This window comes from Anas platyrhynchos, chromosome 13, assembly GCF_047663525.1.
Source record: "Anas platyrhynchos isolate ZD024472 breed Pekin duck chromosome 13, IASCAAS_PekinDuck_T2T, whole genome shotgun sequence".
In the NCBI taxonomy this organism is placed as follows: domain Eukaryota; kingdom Metazoa; phylum Chordata; class Aves; order Anseriformes; family Anatidae; genus Anas; species Anas platyrhynchos.
Genome location: NC_092599.1, coordinates 10,248,023 through 10,256,111, shown reverse-complemented (window position 1 = coordinate 10,256,111; position 8,089 = coordinate 10,248,023).

Here is an 8,089-nt window from a genome sequence, read left to right as displayed (position 1 = left end):
AAGCGATGGCACCTGTGACATGCTGACATGAATTGTAGTTTCTGAGCATTTCCAAAAACCTCTGAGCTTGCCTAAGAAAAAAGCATCAAGTACTGATGATGACAGAGTGTATTATATCTAATTATATGAACCCTGGAATCGGCTATTTCCCCTTTCTTCCATCATTCTGATATAATTGGAAGCAGGAAGACACTCACAAAAGAAATACTGTTTCTGTGAGCCAATCCAACCCATTTTTGCAGATTTTTGCTGAAGGTTCAGAACCAGCAAATTGAAATAATCCTACAGACTTTGGCTTGCTTACATAAAGTCCTAACCGGCCACTGCAACTGATTTTTCTAAATGGTTCTTTTATGTCTGCAAGGAAACAAACAAAACCTCCAGATTTAAATATCACTGAACTGTAGGACTTTGGAAATCCAGATTCAGCTGTGGATCAGCTGTGGAGCATGAAGTTAAGATTTTATGTGAGCGCACATGCTGGGAGTCGGGATGAATAGCAAACATGCAAATGCAGTATTTAATTAGGAGTCACATGGAATCAAAACAGACAGCTAGTTACATTAATAGAGAAGCAGACAGAAGCACTGAGCATGTTTGCCTATAGATGTGAGGTCACACTTGAATAAGTTGATATGGTTGTCAGGATTTTATGAAAATGCTCACAAACTGCCAAGTTTCATGAATTTTCTCATGCCCAGGGATCCACGCTGTGTTTACTATTTGCTATTCACTACTGTCACTCTCCGCTAATACAGGCAGGAAAACAACGTCAGGTGACTGGTGCGATCGAACACCTAATGAATAGGCAGCACTGAATAGTGGGAGCAAAGGGACGCTGAAAGCCTTAGAGTTAGAAAGTGATGGGCCATGATGTTTTGCGGATAACAACTGAAGTTTGAAAAATACCAGCTTCGGTTTTTGAATGATTTGCTAACTAAGATAGGGATGTGTGCTAAATTTGCAATTAATATTATTTTAAAGAATAGATCAAACAGCTCTAGCAGATTTCCTCTAACTGACAAGTTCCATTAAACAAGAAAGCTCATTCTTAGTAGGAGATTTTAATATAACACTGAGAACAGAGAACAAAACAATGAATGGAAACATATCAGCAGTCAATTTCCTGCGTATTCAAGCCTGCATTATACTTTGTTCTTTGCTACAGCCACAGCTCTGTAATTATCAAGCGTATTCATGGGACTTTTTCCTATTGACACTCAGCATGAGTGTGGCTGGAAAGAGATTAAGCTTTTGTGGCAGCCATTTGAATTTGTCTAACTAAAAACAACCTGCAAGGCTGTGGGGAACCGTGTGTCTCGGGGGATTTGTGATGGTCTGCAGAACCTATGGGTCACAGGTTCAAACCATGCATGTTGGTAGCGCCGGGCTTGTAGCTCCGTAACGACTGCTCATCTGCTGGCTGCGGGTGGTGCTTGCTGCCAGACCTGGCATGGTCCCGAAGCTAGCACTGATGATGGAGCAGATGCTTGGGGTTGTTTCTCTGCTGTATGACAGATGGACTTGTTGGGAATGGACGGGATTGCTGGGCAAACCACTGCCCACCACCTTTTCCTTGGAAAAGGAGCTTTGTTGTGCTGGGACATCATCTAGCAGTTCCCATAGAGCTGCTTCTCAGCTAATACAGCAAGGTCACAGCAGGCCAGGTTATCCCTTACCCATACAGTCAGTGGAGGGTTTTTTTGCTATTAACCATTGGCTTCGTGTTTTTCATGTGCCCGGTGGCTGGGAATCCCCTGCAGCAGGGGAAATGAGCTTTCTGAGAACTGGCCTCTGGTCAGCTTTCCATGCAGGCTTGCCTCTCCTCACACGCAGTGCAGAGGGAAGGCGATGGGGAGTTGGGAGCAGGGCCTGGGGGCTGCTGGTTATGTCTGTGAGGAAGGCTTAGGGGTGGGCACAGAGCGATCCTGCAGAGCTGCAGGAGAGCGAGCTGGCAGCTGGGAGCACCTCCAGCCTGAGGATGTCCAGAAGGTTCACGTTTATTCAGGTAAACAGTTTTCATATACATGTATGCTAACACAGCATTTTCTTAGACAGTGCTGTGTCTATGGACAGTGCTGTGCCCATGCACAGCTCCACCATTTGGGCAGGAGGCATTTCTGCCAGGCATTTCTATATCTCTTTGCCATGCAGTGCAAGTATGGGTGGAAATTCAGCTGCTCAGCATGCAGCGCCTGTTCATTCCACAGAATTGAGCGCACACCATGTCTTTTTACACAGTTCTCTGTTTCTGTGTAAACAACCATTTTAGCCAAAGATGGAAAACCAAAATCCTGTTTACTTAGGCTCTCTCACAGTCCCAAAGAGCAGGAGCGTTAGTGTTGGTGTACTGGCCCCGCTCCAGCTCAGGTAATTGCTGTGCATTCTGCCCTACTTACACACCCCCTGTAGTTTCAATTAGAGCAATTGTTTTCATTTTTCTTTCCTGCCCTGTCAAGTATTAATACAGTTGCTGTTAAGCTGCTCGTGTGGTCCCTTGCTTAGGTGTTGTGTTTCCATGGTAAAGGCAGGCATCCTTGTATGCATACCTGGACTGACCCCTCACTGGCGAAGCCTAATGTAATGCTGTAATGGAGCTGTGCTGATCTGCACTACTTGAAGGTATGGCCTTGCTACCTAGAGACCACATTCTTCTTTCTATGTAAATGCTCTATAAGAACATGTATGATTTATTTATTTTTCTACTCACTCTTCAGCCAGGTTTGCAAATAACCTGAGGTTCGTGGAGTCGCTTACACTTACGCTCACGGTGGTAGTGTGTAGAGAATACAGCATGCAACTCGTGTATGTGCTGCTCTCCAGCTGTTCAAGAAATGGATCTACAGGGATATCTAAGCTCTTTCACTTTTGGATGTAGTCTGGTAGAGTTCACAATGTGTGATGCTTTATGTTGTGAATTGCTGGAAAACGTGTTCTCTGGAAAAAAAATAATCAAAGTTTACTAAGAGAATGAAGCACATGGAAGGATGCCTGAAAGCTATGCAGCTACAGGAGATTACATGCTTGTAGCCTAAGCCTCCTGGTATATTGAGTATTAATGTTCAAAGTTGGGGCCTGCAGCACTCACTATGCTGTTTAGCTTATTGAGACAGTTTTCCTTTCATCTGGTAAAGAACTTGGCTTGAAATGGCATGGATTTGGGCTGGTGAGCTATGTGACACACAGTGGAGTGAGTTCTGCTGTCCGATTCTCCAGTCTGTCATGTGGCCCATCAGATGGGCATCACCATCACAGGCACATGCTGAAGGGATTGGTGTTTGGGTGTGTGGAGCCACGTAGCTCGTGGCTCAGGCTACTCAGCTGCTTGAGGCGATGGTAGCTCAGTTCTCAGCAGCAAAAAGAAGATGGGACCAGATTTTTTGGGGGGAATATCTGGCTAATTCACACAGAATGCCTACCCATATGTGTCTGGCATTGTATAAGACACTGTGATATACTACAGGGCCTCCTTCTGTCCCACATAAGCTCCATCCTCCTGTAGGTCTTGCACTTTACCTGCCATCCACATGCAGGTGTCTCAGGTGGCCACAGTTATTTAAAATAGCTCTAGATGTCTGTATATAGACACATCAAGCCCACCCACTGGTGAAGTGATTCAGCTGAACAAATACTGATAAAGTTTGCCTTTAAAATGAGATGTTGGTAAACTGAAAGATCCTTTGTAAAATGAGTCGTGTTTTCATTCCAAAGTAAAGCTAAGGCTGCACCCCCAGCACTGACAGGAGATGGGCTGGCACCTTTGCTCACAGCTGAGCCTTCTCCTGGCTGGGGAAACCTTTGAATGGGATGGATGGATGGATGCCTGTGTCTGCCAGGTGTGGGTCAGCATGTCGTGCAGGTGGCATCATGCTGTAGGCAACACTGAGGCAGATGTGTTTTAGGTTGTTGTACATCCTGCCCTGGATGCTGTTCTCAAAGCGGTACAAGCTACAGTAATGCAATTCCCACCGACCCTCTTAATTAAGGTGGTGAGCCATCTGGTCCAGCATGACCTGGTGGGTGTATGGAAGTGATACAAGCAGTCCCTGTATACCTCCTGGACCCATGGCAAGTGCAGATCAGCTGAGCTCAGGGGTCAGAGACCAACCTGTGCCTCATTTCAGCTGAACTCCAAATTGTCTTGGTTTCAGATAAGCCATCCTGACTTCACCTGTTCTCTCACAATACTGTTTTTTCTTAATAATGCCTTTTTATCCACATGGGGGAACGTTTTGTCTCTTTAACACCTTCTCCACGTTTGTTTCTGAATTTCTAGAGTGAAGGTGGCACTGTAGGTTCAGAACAGCAGGCAGCGTGACCCCAGAGCTGACTGCCACTCTCCCTTATGCACTAGCTGTTTGCAGAGTCAGTACAATTCTTTATATACAATTTTTCCCCCCTTCATGCTAATCGAAAGGGTTCAGTTGTTTTTCCAAAGCAGTCTGTGTCAGCTGTCACACGCACGCACACGCACACACACACAAAAGCCCCAGCTTTTATACCCCCAGCCATGAGTGGCAGGTCACAGGTTCCCTGCAGAAGTGACGGGGAAGGTAAACAGCTCCGAGCACGCCGTGTTTACCATTGCCATTCCACAGCACAGCAAAAGCCGTCCCCAGCCTTCCCTGCTCTCATGCAGCAAATCACACACTGCTTTGTAAATAGCAGTTCATAAAAACAAACCAAATGATCATTCCTTACCAGGCTTATATTACAGCCCGCCCAGGGCCTTTCCCTTGCTTGAAAGGCCTGTAGGAATTCACCCACTGTGAGCTAACTCAGGGGCGGTTTTAACTCTTGGGCTCGGTTTGAAAACAGATCACCTCTGAAGGAATACACCTTTAGCACTGTGCTAAAAGAAAAGTTCTGGGGAGAGCGACACACAAAACACCGGAAGATTTTATTTGTGCTCTTCCGTATGAAGGCGGTTATTATCCTACCAATTGTTTCTGTAGCCACTGTTTACACAAGCAAAAGATGGCACACAGGAGCACACACCAGCAGTCTGTGTCTTCTGCTGCAGCCCCGCAGTGCTGAAAGCAAGGCTGGGGAGCCTGGGCCCTGCCTGGGTGCCAGGCGGTGGCTCACTCTGTGCTCAGAAGGGGTGAGAGGAGCCACCTGCAGTGGGGAAGAGCACTGGGGACATGCCACATTGAAATGGCCGCCCCTGTGGCATCAGGGACCAGGTGAGGACCACCTTCCACATGGCATTGCCATTTCCCCAGCCATGCACGGAGGAGCACCGTGTTTTGCTGCCTGACAGCAGAGGCAGCTGCAGGCTCGCAGTCGTTTCTTCAGGCCACAGCACGGGAGCAGTAAGAGCAGCAGCGCCCATCGCTGCCTGACGCGCTCGTCTCATGTTTGCAAAGGGTGTAATTGCTGTATCCCGCCCAGCTTTTGTGCAGGCTGTAGAGGAGAGCAAGCAGATGGAAATCGGGCTTAAGCTACCCTCACCTCCTTGAAATCACTCTTCAGAGAATTATTTACCAGGTAGTGGTAACGTGCTCAGGACCATAACGAATTAAAAGATTGCTGACAGAGCCCTGACCCCAGCCGTGCACAGAGGGAAAAGGGACGGTTCTGAAATCCATCTGATGGCTAACCAGTTGCCAAGGTAGAGGTATTAACAGAATGGATGAGACCGTCCCTTCTTAACTCAAATCCTGCCGGCCACATTTCACACCATCTGGAGTTTGTGCAGAGCCTGGTTTGGGAAACCAGCCAATAAAGAATTACAATAATCTAATCTTGCCTCGATAAAAGTGTGAATAACCATTTCAGAGTCTGCCTGGAAAATTACCACAACCTGTCAATGCGCCTTAGGTGGTGGTGAGAGAGGATCTGATGACACACTGAAAAGCGCTTCTTAGAAGATAAACAGGAGTTGGCTCGTACCAGCCCCTAAACTGAAAACAGGCAGGTTTTCATCAGCCCAAACAAAAGGCAGAAGGAGAACATAATTGCTGGGCTTGGGAGAGGTAACAGCCCCCATCTATGCTGAGCCCCACTCAGCACTTTTGGGGAGGGCCAGCTATGTTTTTGCAGCAATTGCTCTAGAGCCGCGGTACCAGTTAAGCCTCTGCAGCAGTCTCTGCTGGAAACCTTTGGTTTCACACTTTTAATTGCTCCTCAGATGGGATGAGTGTTGGTCAGGCCTCTGTTTTCCAGCCTTGTGGTGTTCCTAGTGGCAGATTTTTTCTCCTGCCATGAAAAAGGATTGCCACATCGTTTTCCCCATATTGTTTGCATTTGGTGAGATGGATGATTTCACTGTGATAGCCACTAAAATTTATATGACATCTTTGGGGGCTCATTGGCACCTGGGAGGTGAGACATTTGTTTTACTGTTTTTTGCGGGTTGAATTAAATTTGATTCTTAGCATCACCCTAGAAAGAATCCCACAACTCACTAATGTGAGCATGTGCTTTGCCACCTCTGAATCTCTCCTCATGTCTCTTCTGTCAGTCTGGCTGCTACGAAAAGTCAAGGATAACTGCGGAAACCTGTCTCAAACTGCCTGAATAAGAAATCTGCACTTCACAATGCTTACAGAAAAATTCTACCTCTCTTTCCAAGGGATCTTTCCCAGAATAGACACCATTTGAGGCGAAAAGGAGCGACTCTCACTGACACACAGGAGCCTTTATGCTGCCCTGCAGCACAGAAGAACGATGTTCTGAGGCCCTTTTACACCATCCTACAGGTCAAAAAGTGGTCAGCAACCTGCCCAAACATCCAGTTATCAAAAGCTCCGTTACTAAGAAAGTGTTTCATTTTCTTTGTAATTCCCCAGCAGCCCACAGCTGCTGCTGGATGCTTACTGTAAAAGGGTCCCAAAGCAGGGCTCACCGTTGCTCTCTGTTTAGGTTAAGGGTTTTTCCCTGTTGTTACTGGCATTGAGCTGCATGGATTTTTCCAAGGCAGGTTGCTCTGCACACATGGAGAAATGATGCAAGCTGTGGATTGATGGAGAGACTTAGACCCTTCTAAGCACAGGAAAGGGACCATTTTGGGGTAAATCACTCAGTTCCAGCCCACGTAACCAGAGGCCTGGTTTTTGCTTTCTGCCTGGATTTGGTGTTTCAGCTGCCTGGAAGCTGTGGGGTGAGGTACAAGGACACTGATAGGAGTAAATTACTGACCTTAGTGATTTAAGAATTATTCTGCACCTCTCCCATTTTTACTTCCATTCCCATGACCTATCAGAGCCGTCTTTTAGGTAGTAAGTTTGCTAGGGCAGGGACTCAACCTTTACAAACCTCACTGTCTGGTTCAAACCAGAACTAACTCCACTTTTTCTAGTTCAGATCAGTGGAATTACATCCCTAAATCACAGGGAATAGGGATGAGAATAGCCCCGTAGCATGCACTCTCTGCAGTACCTCGCACAAAAGCAAGAGTTATAAAATAATTCAGCTTCTCGTGGTGTTTATCATCGTCATGTACTGAAGGGCTGATCGTTTAAATCCTTTTTAAAACATGGCCTTCAGAGGACACAGCCCCAGAATTACTGGCCAACGCTCTTAAAAAATGTCATCATTTGATACCCAAAAGCCCAGAGGCAAACAGCTTGGCTCCTTTATGTAAGAGTGTGCGGAGCAAGCACCATCATTTAAATCGCCCATCTTGGATTGCTCAGTGCATCAGAAAAGGGCAGTTTACGTGCATTGCCTGGAGATAGAAGATGAGCCCTGATGTGCCATTCAAAACCATTGGTCTGGCCTTTCTGGACCCAGCTGTAGGCAAGAGCTGGGGTGAAACATGTCGTGGGAAGGCAGATAACACAAACATGAAAGCAGCACAAAATACGAGAGCCTATAAATAGCAGGAAATAAAGAACAATACTGTGATAAAATCCATAAGACAATAAAGACCAATGTGGCAGAGACTGTTTCCCCCCCACCCTTCTCCAGAGTTTCTCTTATTTCCCAAAGCTGCAGCGATCATCTGGCTGCTGTGTGATGAAGTCCTGTCGGCTAAGCACCATCTCAAGGGCTTGAAGCCTTACACAAAATATTTCAAAATGCTGTTTCTTTCTCTTTCTTGATGTCCTGCCATGGCTATTGTGGTATTTTAAACCATTCCCAA